Source organism: Silene latifolia, chromosome 10 (genome assembly GCF_048544455.1).
Source record: "Silene latifolia isolate original U9 population chromosome 10, ASM4854445v1, whole genome shotgun sequence".
NCBI lineage: Eukaryota > Viridiplantae > Streptophyta > Magnoliopsida > Caryophyllales > Caryophyllaceae > Silene > Silene latifolia.
In genome coordinates, this window is record NC_133535.1 from 40,452,613 (window position 1) to 40,473,480 (window position 20,868).

Here is a 20,868-nt window from a genome sequence, read left to right on the forward strand (position 1 = left end):
TTGGGGAGGGGCGATGCATGACACGAATGAGACGTAAGAAAGTGTTAAGGAAAAGTGAGGATGAGGCGAACTTCGAGGACGAAGTTCATTTTTAAGGAGGGAAGATTGTAATCCCCGACCTTTGTGAGACCCGTACTTAGACCTCGGGACACGTGACAGGAGGTTTAGACCGATAAGAGACCACTCGGAAAGGAAAGATAGCTTTACATTAGACCTGAACTTAGACCGAATGGTGTTGCTGCGGATCGAGTGGGTCTACTGGGTCGAGTGAAGGTTACACTAGACCGAGTGGAGTTCGACTCACTTGGCCGAGTGAACTCGGCACTCGGTCGAGTGCCGCTGCTTTCAGAACACGGGATTTAATCTCTTTCTCCCATAACCCTAAATTCATTTCCACCTTCCTCCTTATCTCTCCAAACTCCCTCCCCTCTCCCTAAAACCCTCACAAACACCTTCTATTTAGGATTCAATCTAGGATTTGAAGATCTACCACCTTTCCCTTCACCTCCTTCACTTAGTAGGTAAAGATATCTCTCTTTCTAGTCTTTAAACCCTAACTTTTGGGGGGAATTCGTCATGGGTAATTAATTAGCAATTAGTAAGTGTATTTGGGGTAATTAAAGGGTAACAATATGGGGCTTTGTAATATATATTAGAATAGGATGTATTGTGATAGCTATTATGTAATTTATGTAGGATGAGACGGTTTTGTGAGATGGATGCTTGGTGATTTCGCCTAGCTTATGGATTATGCAAAAGGTAGGTTAATCCTACTCAGTTTCAATGATGTGAAGTTACTTATGTTGATGTTGTAGTTAGTCTTGCATAATTAGGGCATTTGCATTATAACATGTTTAGTGGTAATCACATCATTAAGAGGACGATTATGATATGTTGGTTGTGGTCCATGTATTGGTTGTCATCACATATGTTGGAGGAATGGTTGTTGTTGTTGTTGTTGTTGTTGTTGTTTTGGAGACGTAAGACGGTTGAGAGACCGTCTTACGCTTGAGTTACCTCTTGGAGCTTCCCACTCCAAGAGGGATGTGCACATTGAAGGCTCGAGTTTGGAGGGACGCGTGTGGTTGAGACACGACATCTGGCAGGGGATCCGGTTGGCTTCCGGACCCGGTACATCTGGGCGTGTCCTGTACCTGTTTGTAGCTATCGGTTTGTTTGGGCGTGTCCCGGTACCAGTGTGGTTGTCGGTATGTCTGAGCGTGTCCTGATACCGTGGTGGTGGTCATTTGGTGTTATGTCATTCACATTAGTAATCATATTGCATGTTCACACTTTAGTTGTACCGTCTGTTATTTGTCCATTGAAACTGACGTTTGTGTGTCTATGTTTTGTCACCTGTCTCTTTTGGGGTGGCCTGTGTTGATCCATATGATGTCCTTTTGTCATATAGGGAGCAGGTTGGATACAGATTGTTGAATAGTGCGCAGGAGACGGGACGAGCTTGATGAGTCGCGAGCTGAGTATCACTAGTTAGATAAGTATAGTAGCCATGAGTTGTATTTTATTCATTAGTTGCTGGTTTGTAATCACTAAACGTGATATTTATAATAAATGTTTCTTTATCTTATTTCGGATTTATCGCCTCGGGAAACCGAGAAGGTAACATCCCTCCAATTACCTTAGTCGGGTAAAAAGGGGGTGTTACATGGACTATTTACAATTAGGGTCAACTCTTATTAGTACATATCCACATATTCTAAAGGGGTTGTTGTTTAGTTCTTACTAGACTCATAATTTATAGCATGAATTACTTTTGAAATTTTCATTTAACCTTAACTTTTTCGGTCCCTTCACTCTTGTTTTAATAAAAATAAAATCAATGATTATCCATGACTTTTAACTAGCTCAGAAATAATAAAAAAAATTGAAACCAAATATCTCATAAATGTCGTGCATTTGAAAAAAAAAAATTAATCTCTGATTTCTAAAATTGTAGCGAGGATTTATGCTCAATCAGAGTTTATTTGGTCGAAAAAATTTGACTGCCCATAAGTCGCGATTAGGAGTTTAGAAAGCGATATTATTTCAAACCGAATATCTCGTATAAATTATCTATTCTTATAAAAAATATTATCGCTTTCTGAACTAGTACCGAAGATTATGGATTGTCAAAAAACAAATTGCAAAATAAATAGGATACATTTAGATAATAAACTAATATAAAATTTAATTTGGTAAAATTAAGGAAGAGAAAGATTTAACAAATATTTGATATATTTATTTAAATATATAAACCTGATAATATTGTATAAGTTGAAAAAGTAACTCTATTAATTGTGAAAATAATTATACCAATATTTGATGTACTCCCTCCATTCAACTCCACTTTACATGTATTCCATTTCCGTCCATTCAACTCCACTTTACAGGTTTCCTTATTTGGCTAAAAAAATGACAATTCTATCCTTATTGAAAATCTTTATTTACAAAAAATGTCACCCAAACCTCACACTAACCCACCATAAAACCTCACCTTTATGTTTTTTTAATATTTTTAACCTCTTCTTTCTCTTTCCCCATGTACTTTTAATACTTTTTTTAATCCGCTTCTTAATATCCGTGTAAAAACCAAAGTTGCAAAGTGGAGTTGAATGGAGGGAGTAGTTAATATGATGCTCCCTCCGTCACTATCAATAATTATCTATTTCCATTTTGAGATGTAATAGTCCACAAATTCTTGTTTCAGACGGACACTTTTGGTCTTATTTGTCAGACGGATAAAATGTTGCCATTTTTTAAGAAAATGTAACCAATTAATTCACAAAATGTTATGACTAGAGGTGTCATTTTTTACCCTGAAAATGATGTGAACAATAATGGTAACATGTTATCAGAAAATAACAACATTTTATTGTAAAATGATGACATGTTACCCGTCTTATTTCAGACCAAAAGCAATGGTCTTAAGAAAAACGGACTGGTAATAGTCAATAGTTATCTATTTTGTTTTTTGGTAGATTTTTGTGGGGTATGTTCCATGTGTGAGTGGGGTATCTTCCATGTGTGACAGGCATTGACTGCAGGCAGACGTTGACCATTAGAGCCCACCATTGACTACCTTTGACCGGCGGATGTTGACCGACACATCTAAAATATATACTCCCTCCATTCAACTCCACTTTACATGTTTCTCTTTTATACACTATTCACAAACGGACATTCAACTTCAATTTTCTCTCGATACATAAGTTAAAATATATTCATGTGGGATCTTATTTGATTCGTCTTTAAGAGTACATTAAAAATATCGAACTTTTATAATTTTTGCAAATACGTAGCTAAAGATATTTACCGCGTAAAAGTCGCGTTGACAAACGTGATAAAACAAACATGTAAAATGGAGTTGAATGGAGGGAGTAGTTAGCTAGAGTAATTTAACAAGTTAATCACACATCTAAAATTATTAACGTAACCCTACACTCACCAATAGATGTTAACTCTAGTTTACCACGTGCCGCGATGGTAGTGATTATTTGTCTTTCCATACACCTCGTGTATGTGTAGCCTTTTTGTATTTTAAACAGAGTTAATCATAAGATAAGGATCTAAATTATCGCATATTTTCCAATTAACGACCATTACTATTAAACTTTACGGTTAAGGGCCTCAATCCAAAATTTGTCAGTTTTGCTGTCAACTTATATTTTCTAGGAATTTGTGATTTTATAAAAATTGATTTGTTTCTCTTATAGTAATAAAATTCAAGTGCAAAATTTTCCCTTTTCCATTCGCTGGTACTAATATGTTGTTCAAATCTGCAAATTTATTTCGTTCATCTATCTTAGCAATATATCAAATCATCCCATTAATTCTTTGAAAATAAAGTCTTTATTTGTTGGGGAAAAAAGATGTAATTACTTTTAAAAATAAGTTGGGAAAGATAAAAATTGTAAAAAATAACACCACAATAACTAGTAAGTAGAGATTGAAAAGATTTACATTTTCAGAGTAAAAATTTCTTTTACGAGACAGTTAGGGAAAGATAAAAATTGTAATTTGTAAATGGAGAAACGTAAACCGTGTAAATAACTCAAGTCGAAAGATCGCGATTCTCGTACAAAAATAACAATGTAAAAAAATACAAATCCTGAAATTTGCTGATAAAACAAAAACAATCTACTCCCTCAGTCCCGGTCATTTGTTGTTCTATTTTATTTTTGGTTGTCTCAGTCAATTGTTATTCTTTCTATTTTAGGATTGCATTTGATAAGCAATTTGATGTTTCACATCCAATTTGATTCACTTGTCATCTTATAATTGGCCCCCTCATCTTTTCTAGGTTTTTATGCCAAAACTAAGGGAGTGTTTGGATTGAGGGATTTAGAGAGAAAAGAAAGAAAGGGAGAATAGGGGAATAAAATCTCTTGTTTAGATAACAAATGAGAGTGGAGGAGGATGGAGGGGGAGAGATTTGGAGGGATCTAATTTTCCCCCAAGTCTAATCAAATTTTTTTCACGATAGACAAGATTTGGTGTGTTTGGATTGAGGAATTTTGAAGGAAAAGGGTGGAGGGGGAATTAGAAAGATGAGAAATTCATTGTTTGGTTAGCAAAATAAAAGTATAGGGATTTGGAGAGGAGGAAAAATATATCCCTCAATTTCCCTCCTACAAGACAAATTATTTTTCTACCAATATAGGCAAAATTTGGAGGGAAAATCACCCCTTTAGGATGTGTTTGGATAGCAAAAGTGGAGAAAAATGGGGGGTAAGGTAAAGGGAGAGAAGAAGGGAAGGGGAGGGGGAATGGGGTGTGAGTGTTTGGATACAATTTTCCCTCCAAATCTTGCATATTGTAGAGAGATTTTGATTAGGCTTTGAGGAGGGAAAATGGATCCCTTCAAATCTCTTCCCCTCCATTTCCCTCCATCCTTTTTTGTTATCCAAACAAGGGATTTTAAATCCCCTACACTCCTTCCCTTTCTTTTCCTTCCAAATCTTTCTATCCAAACACACTCTTATTCTCCTTCCCCTCCCCTCTCGTTCCCTCCTTTTTTTTCCTATCCAAATAAGGCCTAAAAACACGCTCCCTTGAGCAAGGACAGGTGGAAGTACAAAATAACAATCCATAGTCAACGATTTATCCGCATTGTTTTTTGGCTGGGAGTTTGTTTATTAGGGGAAATGAATTTTTTGATGATGAAAAGTGGAGGTAATGGAGGAATGATGAATTGATGGATAAAGCAAGCTGAAGTAACACATGAGTGCTCGAGAAATATTTGACTTTAGGGTTTCAAATCTACATAAATAAAACCAGAATTTTACGGAGTATTTTTTATTGAACTTTTTTTTTTTTTTTTTTTTTTTTGATGACGAGGAGGTTGGATCCTCCCCGGATACAGGACCCCACCCTGCTAGGCGCCTGTACCATGTGAGTTCTTTCCCGCGGGGATTATTCCCTCTCCGGGCGTCAGGTCCCCAGGAAAGTGTTCATCTAGGGAATCGAACCCATGACCTCGCAATTCCTCCTTAGGAGGCTTTGAGGTTACCCTGGAATTCCACTAGACTCACACATCTTGGGTTTTTTTATTGAACTTTATTTTTCTGTCAACTCATGATTATTTAACGGGAAGTTAACAGATTTAGATGTTGAGGTCCTTAACTGAGAATTCTTATAGTTTAGGTCTTTGATGGAAAAAAGTTATGATAGTTCTTTATGTTATGCACTAGGTTTGATGCTCGACTACCTTTATTTACCATTTAAATTTATTTTCTGTGAAACATAATTCGCTAAATTTGGTTAACACATACATTTACAATTTATATCTTGAAATTATGATGAGATGTAAAACTAATCAAAAAGTTATGAGACACGTTCACCACTCCCGTTGTTAATAATATTACTTTCACTACATTCCCTATTAATAATATTACGTTCACCTGCTCGGTTACTGTTGTTTCTTTAACTACCCCTGCTATTTTTACGGTTAATCCGTTAGCTTTGTCACTCATATATTTAAATAAATTAATATTTTCTTAAAATCGAATTGTTAGTTAATTTTTCATACTCTCCCCGTTGTTTCTATTGTTACTTTCACTACATGTGTTGTGACTACTATTACTTTTACTTTTTCCTCCGTCATTATTTTTCCTTTCACTACTCCCGCATTTATTATTGTTAATTTCACTACTCCCGTTGCTATTATTGTTGCTTTTACAACTCACATGGGTGGTTATTACTATCATATTAGTTGATTATCTAGTTGTATTGGAGTTAATATATTTAAATAAATCTGAAATATTAGATTAGAATATTATTTAAGAGCAATCATTAACCCCTATATACTAAATGAATAACAAAATTTCAATTTTTCCCGCTCAAGATTACCCCTCTAATTATGCTGAATAGTGGTTCCCACTCTCATTAATTATTCTTATTATTATCCTCTTTATATTTACAAGCCATAAACAAATAAAATCTTTCTTAATATATATCTTATCTGATTGTAGTCAAAAGATCATCAATTAATGTGTAAATATGTAATGATATAACTAGTTTTAGATCATGTGCAATGTATACACGGTATATATAGAGTTTTACCTTTTTAGTGTATTATTTATGAAATTTAAATTAACTAATCTTTCTTTTTACGTTTCTCATCGTTATACTTTGATTTGAAAAATTAAAATCAAAATCATATTAATTATGAAATGGTTATTTCAATGAATTTTTTTCTCTTGCCGAGAGATTAATGGTGTTATTATATAAAATTTTACTGATAATATATTTTTAGCCGGAACTTTTTATCATAAAAAATCAATGAATTTTTATCATATGATTCTTTAAAAAAAAGGATTCCTCTTTTTATCATAAAAAGACTTGGAGATAAATTTGTATAGAATGTGAAATACTAAATGACATAAATATATAAATGTAAAGTATTATGTGTATTATAGTCCACCATACTAATAGAATATGCTAAAAAAAACTGAACCTTATGTGGAAATATGATTAGGCGGAAAAAATTAAAATTTCACCTATTCTTTTAGTAAATAGAAGATTTATGAAATTTAAATTATATAATCTTTTTTTTACGTTTCTCATCGTTATATTTTAATTTGAAAAAATAAAATCAAAATCATATTAATTATGAAATGATTATTTCAATGAAAGCTTTTCTCTTAACGAGAGATTAATGGTGTTATTATATAAAATTTTACTGATAATATATTTTTAGCCGCAACTTTTTATCATAAAAAATCAATGAATTTTTATCATATGATTCTTTAAACAAAAAAAAGGATTCCTCTTTATATCATAAAAAGACATGGAGATAAATTTGTATAAAATGTGAAATACTAAATGACATATATTATATAAATATAAAGTATCACGTGTATTATAATCTCCATACTTATTATAGAATATGATAAAAAAAACTAAACCTTATTTTAGAAAATATGGTAGGAAAATTTAGAGTTCGCCTATTCTTTTAGTAAATAGGGATATCATTCTCTTAAAAAACAATGTTGACAAAATAATATGTAAAACACACAAATCTTATTCGGGGTAAAACGAGTGAACCTTATATGATATAGAATTCGTAGGTTTTGAACGAACGAATTAGGGTTTGTAAAACTGGCAGCAAAATAATTTTTAAAACGGATTGAAAATCTTAAAAACTAACGAATAACAAGCTGTTTGTGTGAGAAATTTTGTGTCAATGATTGGAAACAAGAATTAGATTGAATGATGCGCGTGAATTGGAACAAGCTAACCGGATAGGATAGTGGATCTCATTCTAACCTCGCAAAGTTATAGCTCAACCTACTATAACTTCGACCTCTCAAGGAAGAAATAAAAAACTAACCTCGCAAGATTAATTTGACAGCTCACAATATGTAAACTTTTATTGAAAACTCATAATCTGCAAAATAGGGTTTACAAGAGGCCCTATTTATACTAACTCCTCCTCCAAGCTATCTTGGGAAAAAAAGATAAGAATCAAATAACAACTAAATAAAATCTGATATTATCTTTATCTCTAAGTTATCTTAGATAATGAGCTAAGAATAATATCTTTTATTTGAAGATAAATTAATAACTAATAAAATCTAACACCAGCTATCAATATCCGAACACAAGCCTGGTATTCGGTTATTTAGTAACCATGTTTTCAGCCCATGCCTCTTCGGTGCTAGCCCATTTCAACATCGTCACACAACTCGAGCCAAACTGGAATCCCTCTACTATTTGGGCTGCATTTCGACTAATAAGAACTTCATTTTCATTGTCGAGCAATGCTCCTGCATCATTCTCTCCTTCTTTTTGAAAATTTGGCCTTAAATTGTCGTCATCCAGATACGGTTACAAGTCTCCCACGTTGAAAGTAGCACTCACACCTCCATACCCACTTGGCTACTCAAGCTTATAGGCATTTGAACCATAACATTCCAAAACCTTGAACGAACCATCAATTCTCGGCATAAGCTTATTCTTCCGCTTCGATGGAAATTGTTCTTTCCTCAAGTGTAGCCAGACAAGATCTCATATCTTAAACACGGGCTGTTTGCGATGCTTATTTGTTCTCTCCTTATACTTTGCATTCGCCTTCTCAATTTGAGCCCTCACCTACTCACAAGTACGAAGAAATGTCGCTTGTGTATCTTTTGCTTCGAAACTCATGAGATCTTTCTTTGGGATTGGAACCAAGTCAATAGGCAGAAATGGATTGATTCCGTACACAATTTTGAATGGAGCTCTCCCAGTAGTAACAGATGGAGTTCGATTGTAAGCAAACTCGGCATGTGCAAGTTTAACATCCCAATCCTTTGTGCTCTTGCTAACTAATCCTCTCAACAAATTTCCAAGAGTGTGATTAGTTACTTCCGTCTGACCATCTGTTTGTGGATAGTGAGAAGTACTGAAAAGTAATTTAGTTCCCATCAAACGCCATAACGTTTTCCAGAAATAATTAAGAAACTTTACATCGCGATCCGATACAATAATGGTAAGTGGGATTCCATGTAAACGAACCACTTCTTTGTAATACAGATCAACAACATTAGTAGCATCATCGGTTTTATGACAAGGAATGAAATGAGCCATCTTCGAAAACTGATCAACAACAACCATTATTGAGTCTTTACCAAGCTGCGTTCTAGGCAACCCGAGTATAAAATCCATACTCACCTCGTTCCAAGGCTGTTTTGGAACTGGTAATGGCGTGTACAGCCCTTTAGCAAAGGAACTCTTCGCTTTCTGACACACGACACACTTAGCCACGTTTTCTTGAACATCCTTAATCATCTTTGACCAATAAAAATGTTCACTTACAATGTCGTAAGTTTTATTAGAACCAAAGTGACCAGCTATTGCTCCTCTATGAGCTTCGCGAACAAGTAGTTCTTGAATTGAACTTTGTGGAATGCAAAGTCGATTTCCCTTGAATAAAAATCCATCTTGCAATGTATATGCTCCAGTAGGCTCAATAAACTCCTTAGCAAAAGACGTATCAACCTTGTACAATTCCTTAATATGCTCGAAACCCAAACAATCTTGCATCGAGCTCAACCAACAAACAATGCCTCCTGGAAAGTGCACCAGCTAAAACATTCGAACTTCACGTCTTATACTTTGATGAGAATGTAAAAGACTGTAAAAATTCGACCCATTTAGCGTGCCTTGGGTTCAACTTTTGCTGCCCATGTATATGTTTCAACGCCTCATGATCAGAATGTAATACAAAAGGCTTAGGTCGCAAATAGTGACTCCAGTGATCCAATGCTCTCACAATGGCATAGAACTCTTTGTCGTAAGTTGGGTAATTCAACCTCGCACCACCTAACGTTTTACTGAAAAATGCAATTGGCCTTTTCTCTTGTACTAATACAGCGCCAATTTCAACGCCACTCGCATCACATTCGACCTCAAACAACTTGTCGAAATCAGGAAGTGCTAAAATACGACATTAGTGCAAGAACCGCTATCAACAATAAGATTGCAAAGCTGATTGTTTACCTTACAACGAGAGTGAAACAATCGTTCCCTTTGCTCCTCCTCAACGTGAGCAGCCTCGATGTGGAGACTTCGAATTACCAACACCTCCTTCTCCTCATCATTGTAAGGGTCAACAATATGCACCTCCCAGTCGCTACTTTCGTCTTCTTGCATAACTGAACTCGATTCTTGTTCGGGGAGTACAAAGTTCGGAACTAAGCCCACCAATTCTTGAATCGTTAGGGCTCGCTTTTGCGGACATTCGTTGGCAATGTGCCCATATCCCTGGCACTTAAAACACCTCCTCAATCTCTCATCCTTCGTTTCAACCGCCGTACCCTTGCCCTTGTCTTTTCGGTCTTCTTTTCGTGTCTCCTTGCTACTAGACGTGGTAGTTTCTGGCTTCGAATAAGAATTCGAATTCTTTGAATAATCACGAGAATAGGATTTCTTGCCCTTATCTTGCTTCTTTTTTTTCTTAGTCAAAACTGTTGCTATGTTCTTCACAATATATGAGATCTGGCCAATCTCTGCTCTCATCGCATCCATATCGTCCTTCCATGGCTTCTCTGAACCATCGTCGTTTCCTGCTTTTCACCTACGCAAATGATCCCAATACTGATTTATTAGGAAATAAATCAAAAACCTAGGCTCTGGTAACTAATTTGATATAGAATTCGTAGGTTTTGAACGAACGAATTAGGGTTTGTAAAACTGGCAGCGGAATAATTTTTAAAACGGATTGAAAATCTTGAAAACTAACGAATAACAAGCTATTTGTGTGAGAAATTTTGTGTGAATGATTGGAAACAAGAATTAGATTGAATGATGCGCGTGAATTGGAACAAGGTAACCGAATAGGATAGTGAATCTCGTTCTAACCTCGCAAGGTTATAGCTCAACCTACTATAACTTCGAGCTCTCAAGGAAGAAATAAAAAACTAGCCTCGCAAGATTAATTTGACAGCTCACAATATGTAAACTTTTATTGAAAACTTATAATCTGAAAATTAGGGTTTACAAGAGACCCTATTTATACTAACTCCTCCTCCAAGCTATCTTGGGGAAAAAGATAAGAATCAAATAACAACTAAATAAAATCTGATATTATCTCTATCTCTAACTTATCTTAGATAATAAGCTAAGAATAATATCTTTTATTTGAAGATAAATTAATAACTAATAAAATCTAACACCAGCTACCAATATCCGAACACAAGTCTGGTATTCGGTTATTTAGCAACCGTGTTTTCAGCCCATGCCTCTTCGGTGCCAGCCCATTTCAACATCGTCACACAACTCGAGCCAAACTTGAATCCCTCTACTATTTGGCTACATTTCGACTAATAAGAACTTCATTTTCACTGTCGAGCAATGCTCCCGCATCATTATATTTTACAACTCATAATATGAGACACAACGATAGTATAGTTTCTCATTAAATTTCAAAAGGAGTTAATATCCTTCTCTAGAAAAGCCGTGCATTTTACGGGAATTACACTAGTTATTTACTAATTAAATTACAAATCAAATGAATTATAAAATATTATATTTTTTGGAAATCTAGATTCAATTATTTACTTTTAAGAGTTTCAAAAATATAACATACTTATATTATATTTGTATATGTTAAATAATTAACATCTTTACATTAATTAATACTATAAGTAGGACCTGTTTATTTTAAGGAAACTCACCATATTGTGGTGTTCTCTAAATATATATACTTCAACCAAAACTACATAATATTTACATTGAAATCCCTTGTTCAGGTACATCACACAACGCTATCGATTAAAAAACTATATAGTATAACTATTAATTTGTATAAATTTATTTAATTACATAGAGGTCCCTTGGTATCTAATATATATATATATATATATATATATATATTAAGATCAAATGAGTCCACCTCCAAAGTATGAGTCCATAAGTCCCATTATAGATCTTTGGATCTTGAAAATGGAGGATTGAGATCAAGAGGCAAAAATCATGATTAATAAGCTAATTTATCACTCTCTTTCTATCTACCCACACTAATTAATCCTAATTAACCACTAATTCAATATATATACATTTTGCTCCCATCCAATTATCTCTCATCCCACACAATTTCCTTTACTTTCTCTCTCAAAAACCTCTCCTCTCATCCTAACAAAAAAAAACCCAAAAAATCACTCTCATCTCCCTCACCACCACCTTGACAACCACAACCACAACCACCACTCACCCTCACCCTCACCCTTACGCACACCACTGGCAACCAACTCCGCCGGGCGTCCCCTCACCACCACTGACATCTCCTCTCTCACCTTCCACTACCGCAACCATCACTCCGACAACCGACACTCCGACAACCTCACACTGCCATACACCAAACACCACCCACCAATGCGTCCGTCCCGTCACCACCACTGACCACTACTTTCTCCTCGACAACGACGACGACACCGGATCTCCTCCTCTGCCGCCTTTCCAGCCCCACCTAACCCGACGGCCACCTCCTCATCTCCTCCTTGATGGCCCGATCTGAGTTTTAAAAAAAATGAGGGGTAGGTGTGGTGGTCATGTGGTAATGGTGAGTAGGTGTGGTGGTCGTGTGGTAATGGTGGTGTCGGTCGTGTGTTGTGAGGCTAGGTCTATGTTTTTTCTTTTTTAATTTCCTTTTTTTTCTAAATTATTATGGTGGTGATTGTTACTTATTATTGTTGTCGTGGTAGTTCTTTTATTTGCTTTTATGTTTATGGTGATGGTTGGCGTTTTCTCAGTTAGTTTTTTTTCTTCTTTTTTTTTTTAATTTTTTTTTTAATTTCATCTTTATTTTTTAAAAATAGGATGGTGGTGGTTATTGTTGGTGGGTTATTGTTGCTATTAAGATCTTATTTTATATTTTTATATCAAATATCGTCTTCTTTTATATTTTTTTCAAATCTCATCTTGTTAGAATATCGTCTTGTTAAAATGTAGTAAAATTTGTTGATTTCGTTTATTATTTTCTGAGTTCTTGTTTATTTTTGTGAGATCTTTTTATTTTAATCTTAGATTTAATAAATAGATCTCATAGAATTTGTTGATTTTAATCTTCTAGTAATGTTAAAGTTACACTTATCTCTATTATAGTTACATTTTTTTCTATTAAAGTTACAATTTTCTCTTTTAAAGTTTCACTATCTCTATTAAAGTTATATTTTTCTCTATTAAAGTTACACTTATCTCTATTAAAGTTACACTCTTAATGACTAAAGTTATACTCTCAATGGACTAAAGTTACATTTTTAATATAGACTAAAGTTACAGTTTCACTGGACTAAAGTTACAGTTTCTATGGACTAAAGTTACACTCTCAATGAACTAAAATTACACTTTTAATATAGACTAAAGAGTACACTCTCAGTGGACTAAAATTACATTTTCAAAAGACTAAAATTATACTCTCATTGACTAAAATTACACTCTCAAAAGGCTAAAGTTACACTTCTAAAAGACTAAAGTTACACTAATAAGTCAATTATTTTATAATAAGTTGTGTTAAAATTAAGAAAATTTAAAATAATATCCGTCAAAATCACTCGAAAAAAATTAAAGTTACACTCGTAAAACGCAAAATTGTCGTAAATTTGCTTTAAAATTACAAATTTCAAAATAATATCCGACAAAATGACTTCGTAGTATAAAGTTACATTATTAATGATTAAAGTTACACTCTAAAAATCATAAAATGCCGTAAACTTGTTTCAAAATTACAAAAAACAAAATAATATACGTCAAAATCGTTTTTTGTTTAAAGTTACACTTTTTTTTGTTAAAGTTACACTCGTAAACAACTAAAGTTGAACTTGTAAAATAGTACAAGTGTCATAAAATTTGCATAAACTTAGAAGTATAAGAAGACAAAAGGTAGTGTTAAATGTGCATGATAATGAATTATCATTAGTAAATGTATAATTAAGGGATTTAAGGCTATAGAGAGAAAGTGGAATTAATTAGTGTATAGGAAACTAACTAGTGTTAAGTGTGTTTCTTGTTTTCAATCTCAACCATCCACAATGCTTGATCTTATGGATGTGGTAAGGATTTAGGGACTCAAAATATACAGTTAATGTATTATACAATTGGTTGTATATACAACTTATTTAAAGTAATTGAGCTTTGTTATAAAGTTATCGAGCTCTACTAACAAAATTATCGAGTTATGATACTAAGTTATTGAGCTTAACAAAATAATTATTAAGCTCAATAACTTCATAAAATAGTTCAATAACTTATAAAATAACTCAACAACTTTGTATAAGAGCTCAACAACTTTGAGGCGGTTGTACAATGCTACTATACAACTGGTTGTAGGATAGTATTTGTGCAAAATATATAAGAGACTTATAAGAACTTTGATATATATATATATATATATATATATATATATATATATATATATATATATATATATATATATATATATATATATATATATATATATATATATATATATATATATATATATATATATATATATATATATATATATGATGGTTTGTACACTCCATATTTAACATCGGAGGGTTACTTATAATCGTACATCTTTAGCTTGAAAGTTTAAAATAGGCAAAAATTTAAACAGAATACCTTATGAGGTTTAATCTCATGAATGAATTTCAACAAAACTCCATTAGAAACTGTTATTTGTTTTTTTAGGTTGTTTTCTCCATTTTCATTTGTTGATTTGAAATGGAGATTTGAATCTTTTTATTAATTTATTTATGATCTACTGCAATTTATGGGACTCCTGTATCTGTCATATAGGGTTGGTGGTGTTTAAAGACGTGGTCTTTTGTCCTAAAGGCCAGGACTAGATTTCAGGCTAGCTTATCTCATTTAGTCACTACTACTGATACAGGCTATAACAACGGTTAAAAACCGTTGTTATATAAAAAAGCGGACGTTGTTAAAGCATCTGTTGTTAAAGGTTTTAACAACGGTTGGTTTTTCTAAGTAACCCGTTGTGAAAACTATTAACAACGGTTTAAAGTAGAAAAAACCGTTGTGGAAAGTGTGACTAAATTTTGGTGGGAAAGTTATAACAACGGTTACAGTAGAAAAAACCGTTGTTATAATTAAAGACAACGAGTTTTTTTTAAAAAACCGTTGTTGATTTAAAAAAAAAAAAATTATATATTACTAGATGCATGCATTATAACTGCCCTTTATAATTCCGATGCATGCATTATTACTGCCAAATCCCTGCATATGAAAGGACAATATATGGAATGAGAAGGGTTCTAAGATTTGAAGCAGATATGATGGCACAACTTCCTAAACATATATTAATTAAAAAACAACTCAAACGACACATTACTAAGTATAAATTCATGCATTATCTCAATAACCATTCCATTATCTCACTATCTCCAAACCCTAAACTGCTAAAACAAACTCCAAACCCTAAATCTTTCAAACAAACTCCAAACTTCCTTCAACAATGAATGATACCATCCGTAAGACATGCATTATCACTAGACCTGGCAAACGGGTCAACCGGGTCGGGTTCGGGTCGGGCCGGTTTGGGTCGGGTCATTTCGGGTTTCTCAAATTTTCGGGTTAGTTCGGATCGGGTCAGTTCATTTCGGGTTACGGGTCTATTTCGGGTTTGTTGGTCGGGTGTGTTTCGGGTCAAGCGGGTCGGGTTAATTCGGGTCAGGCCATTTTCGGGTCAAAGATTAAGAGAAAAGAGACATTTCAAGTCTATTAGGGTCAATTAAAGTTATATTTTGTCGGGTCATTTTCGGGTTGAGTGGTTTCGGATTGGTCATTTCGGGTCGGGTCTGTTACGGGTCCATGAAAGCTCGGGTCATTTTCGGGTCGGGTCACTTCGGGCTTCGGGTGTCATTCGGGTTCAGCAATTCGGGTCGATTTCGGGTCTCGGGTCATCCTTTTCGGGTCGGGTCAATCGGGTCGGGTTGATTTTGCCAGGTCTAATTATCACCGAGTACAACAAGAGTTTCATCCGCCGGTTGCTGGACATCGAGGGCAGGTTCAGGAGCTACCTTGAGGAAGCTCGGATCGCACTCAAGGACGCCAAAAAAAAAATGGCTTGACAGAGTAGCAAATGTTGCAGCTATATGACGATATAGCAACTGCTGAACGAAACCTCCAAATAGCAAAGGAGGAGAGGATGGATATCATAGAAGAGAATAAGACTCTCTATGCATATCTAAGAATTGCATTTTTAGCAATGTAATTCGTTTTTTTTATGTATTTATATATATATATATATATATATATATATATATATATATATATATATATATATATATATATATTTTGATTAATTAAGTTTATTATGCATTTCTCTCCATCATCTTTTTCTTTGTTTTATTTTATTTAATTTGTTTTACAAGCTAATAAACGCAGAAAAACAACAGTGACAAAACTAATTTAAGCGAATAATACATAAAGAAAAAACATAATGATCGATAAAAACACATGCAAATGAAATAATTAGAGAAAGAAAATAATGACTGAGATGACAAAACCTAAATTAAACCATGCATATTTACCTGATAATTAGAGAAAGTAAGAGACGATGACAACAACAGTGACGGAGATGATAAAGCGACGATGAGAAAGAGAGAAAGAGACGATGGGAAAGTGTGTGTTTGTGTTTGTGTATGTTTGTGTTTGTGTTAGGTTTGTGTTTATGGCTGTAGCTGATCTGTGTTTGTGTGGTTTATATTATGGAAAGTATTGACAACGGTTTTTACACATAAACCCGTTGTCATTAGAGAATATATTAACAACGGGTCCTTAGAAAACCGTTGTTAAAAAGTATTAACAACGGGTTTATATATAACCGTTGTAATTACTTTTCACTAACTTTGCGCCAAATTATTAACAACGGTTATAATGTATTACAGAGTAAACTGTTGTTATTAGTTTTTATATTAACAACGGTTGTGAAAGTTTGACCCGTTGTTAAAACCTAAAACAACGGTTATCAACACATAACCGTTGTAATTAAGTTTAGTAAAATTCGCGCCATCCATTCTACAACGTCTTATGGTGATTTTCGTGAATAAGCGTTGTTAAATGAGCGTTGTAGTTGCCTGGATTTGTAGTAGTGAGTGTGTGTTATTAACCTAATACTTCTATATCAAGTGCGCTTAGAGAGGAAGTGACTAGCATATTGTTAGTTTTTTTATTATTTGCTTTTCTTTTTCTACTTCTTTGTCAGTTTCCGGTGGGATTGTAAGAGCACCCACAATAAAGAGGATGTTACCTTCCTCTTATTTTTTTACTCACCCTCTATTTTTATGACACCTCAATATCTTTTCTTTTACCTTATTTTTCCATTATTATCACCCTCTTTCTTTATCTCCTCTAGTTTTCTTACCACAACAAAGAGGATCCTCTTAAATTATTAATCTTACTTCAAATAATCTCATATTTGATAAATAAATAAAGGGATATTCTACATGGTACCCCTCAACTTTTCGACTTTCTATATGGTACCCCTACATTTTTTAAAACATACATGGTACCCCTAATTGTTGTCATTATCACTAAGTATACCCCTAAACTTTATTTTCCGCCAATTAAACTCAGTTTTAGGCGTTAAGTGATTACTTGGACGCGTAACCAAGCTTGTCATTTATCATCCCATGACATAAGGACTCTATTAGGCTCAATATCCATCTTTGGACGTGATAATTTGGCATGGGATCAATAAATTTCCCGTCAAAAATTTTTTAGCCCATATATATCAATAAATACTAGGATCGAGATGGATATTGAGCCTAATAGAGTCCATATGTCATGGGATAATAAATGACAAGCTTGGTTACGCACCCAAGTCATCACTTAACGCCTAAAACTGGGTTTAATTGGCCGAAAATAAAGTTTAGGGGTGCACTTAGTGATAATGACAGCAATTAGGGGTACCATGTATGTTTTAAAAAGTGTAGGGGTACCACGTAGAAAGTCGAAAAGCTGAGGGGTACCATGTAGAATATCCCATAAATAAATAAATTATTAGACACAAAGAAAATAATGGTTGGTTAGTAGGCACTAGGGCCAATGTTTACTTTCCTTTACTTTCCTCTAAAAGTAGAGGAAGTAACCATCTTCCTCTTACTAAGAGGACATGTAACATATGCCTCACAATAGAGAGGATGTCCTCCTAGAAGAGAGAGAGGGTTAAGAGGATGCTCAATCCTCTCTATTGTGGGTGCTCTAAAGTTTCAAAAGACTTTTTTTGAAAGTTTTTATTTGTACTCTTTGTTTCCCTTATTTTTATGATTTGGGTAATTTAAAAGTTTTTGACTTTCAATTACCGTTCACATTCGTTAGGATGTTATAGGTCGATTTCGATTGATCAAGTTTCTTTTTCTTATAAAAAAAAATTGGTATTGATTGATTACTCATTTAATCAAAAGCAAATGACTAAAACGGGGAAAATATTCACCCACTTTAAGCATAAGATAAGCAACAAGTTGCATGGTGGGTCCAAAAAAATCACCATTTTATGCATATTTGACCTCTCTTTCACTTTAGACGGATATATCCGTCTATAATGATCTATAGTGAGATTAATTGTTGAATAATTTACATTTACCTTTTGGGTACTATTCAATAATTACATTTTGTTTTTGCGCACTTTTGTAATGAGAAGAATTTGCAAATTAATATATTAATATATATAATATAAAATATATTCATATAAAATCTTGTTTAAAATGTCATACCAAGTGTATTATATGCAGTTAAAGATATGAACAAAGGAAAATTAACATCCATATATGTGTATCTGTGTATAAAATAAATGTAAACCATTCAATTAAATAAATAAAGTATCAAATAAGGAGTATATTTAATTATCCAGGAAAAAAAAGTAGATGCAGAATGAAAATAACTTAAGGAGAAAGGGGGTGGGGGTTTGTAGATGGGAAATGCATCAATTCCAGAAAAGTCGAACAATGGAAAAAAAAATCATAACCTTATAAGCTGACCTTAATTTGATCCAATCTCCAACACATACTGTCATACTGACAGTGCCAAAAAAAAAGACACCGGCGCTCCCAACAAGAAGAAAATAGAGAGATGAGAGGTTTACAGAAGAGAAATATACCATGACAGTGACGTGAGTTTCAACGACTCTTCCAAGTGATGATGAGAAGTTAAGGAAATGAATGAGATGTTAAGGGCAATGAATGCAATCACTAATATTATAGATTTATAACTACTGGGATAGGTAGAACCGCAGAATATGTATAAAATGTGCAATTTTAGATTCTATATTTGGGAAGAAATTGGAAGACATTTTATATACCTAGCCAAAATATCAATTATTTTGTATTTTTCGCAAGTGTGTAGAAATTATTTTATTTTAGATTCTATATTTGAGATGAGAGCTTTACAGAAGAGAAATAACCTGCTTTTATTTTATTTTTCAGCAAGTCTCTATTGTAGGGATGGTCCCACCCTTACCCTGTGGATATCCATCCACCCGAAATTAAATGGGTGGGATATGGATGACGATTTTTTTTCGAATTTAGGGTAGGATATGGATATGGGTGAATTTAGGGTGAGATATGGATTACCGTCTCTCACCCGCTTAACCACTCCGTGGATATCCGGAATTAATATTTATAATTAATTTTTTATTAAGTTAATAATTATTTAGGTCATTAATGATTTCCCTTTAAAAGTATATTTTTTTTATCAGAAGTTTTACTTGGTTTTAATATCATACTGTTATTTAGGAAAAGTAAAACTTGTGTTTATGTGGATATTGTTATTTTCACTAATCAAAGTAACTTACTTTTGTTAGTATAATCAATAATATAATGCGTTGGTGGTTTCTTTGTAGTTGGCGTGACGTATTTGTATGGTCACTTGCTTTGCAAAGACACTTTGTTTTTGGATTTATACTGGGTTGCTATTTTCTAACACATATTGTTACTTGAATTATGTATGCCTTTTAATTTTATCGCCGCAATTTTTTTACGATATATTATCTTTAAAGTTTATATGCTGTGAAAATATCCAACGGGTACCCGCTCCACCCGCTTCACACGGTGGATATGGATATGGATGAATGAAAAAATATTAAATGGATGAGGGTGGGATATGGATGACCATAATTTAAATGGATATGGATATGGATATGGCTCCACCCCATCCATATCTCACCCATTGCCATCCCTACTCTATTGTGACGAATATATCCGATGGGTCAAGTACTACCCATATGAGTAGATAAAATAAAACAATTTGCTACTCCTTAGGCACTATGTTTTTGTCTTATATGCTCCACATGGGTAATAATTGACCCGTCGCAACCTTGCGACGGATATGCCCGTCACAATTGAGAATTTATGTTTATTTTTTCCTTTTTACTCGTTAAACTATAATATTAAGGAATTATCTAATTCTTGAGGTAGATTGTCAAACAATTTTTATATAATTAGTTATTGGGTTTTATCATCTCCTAATTTTTAGTTATTTTATTAGTTATCTTTTCTAATTTTAGTTAACTTTTCAATTTTCAACTATCTTTTCATCTAGTTTTATCAAATATAGAGCTTTAAAAATTTATAACTTACCAAAGAAACAGATTGGTACCGGACTTGCTTTTACCATTAGATTCCGAGTCGAAGAAAAATGAGTTTTTAGAATTTTATATATGTAAATATACACAAATAAAAATATATATACTCTTTCCGTCCCAATTATTTGTTTACTTTTCTTTTTTATTCATTGTGACAAATTTCAATTGCCAAGGATTTCAAGGAAATTTCTACTCACCACATTTTAAAACCATCAATTTTTACTCGATGGAGCCATATGATATCGTAAATGTGAGACTCATACGTAGGGATGACAATAGTTAAGATATGGATGGAGTGAATCCAT

At 33.6% G+C, this 20,868-nt stretch overlaps 1 protein-coding gene across 1 annotated transcript in view; it reads right to left on the bottom strand.

Moving 5' to 3' along the window:
* Positions 1-19,324, bottom strand: part of LOC141608949 (putative disease resistance protein RGA1) — a 31,282-nt gene extending 11,958 nt beyond the window's left edge. Inside the window, exon 1 of the mRNA XM_074428253.1 lies at positions 19,082-19,324. The gene's annotated coding sequence lies outside the window, so the exon portion shown is untranslated. The remainder of the gene's footprint in view (positions 1-19,081) is intronic.
* Positions 19,325-20,868: the final 1,544 nt, after the last annotated feature.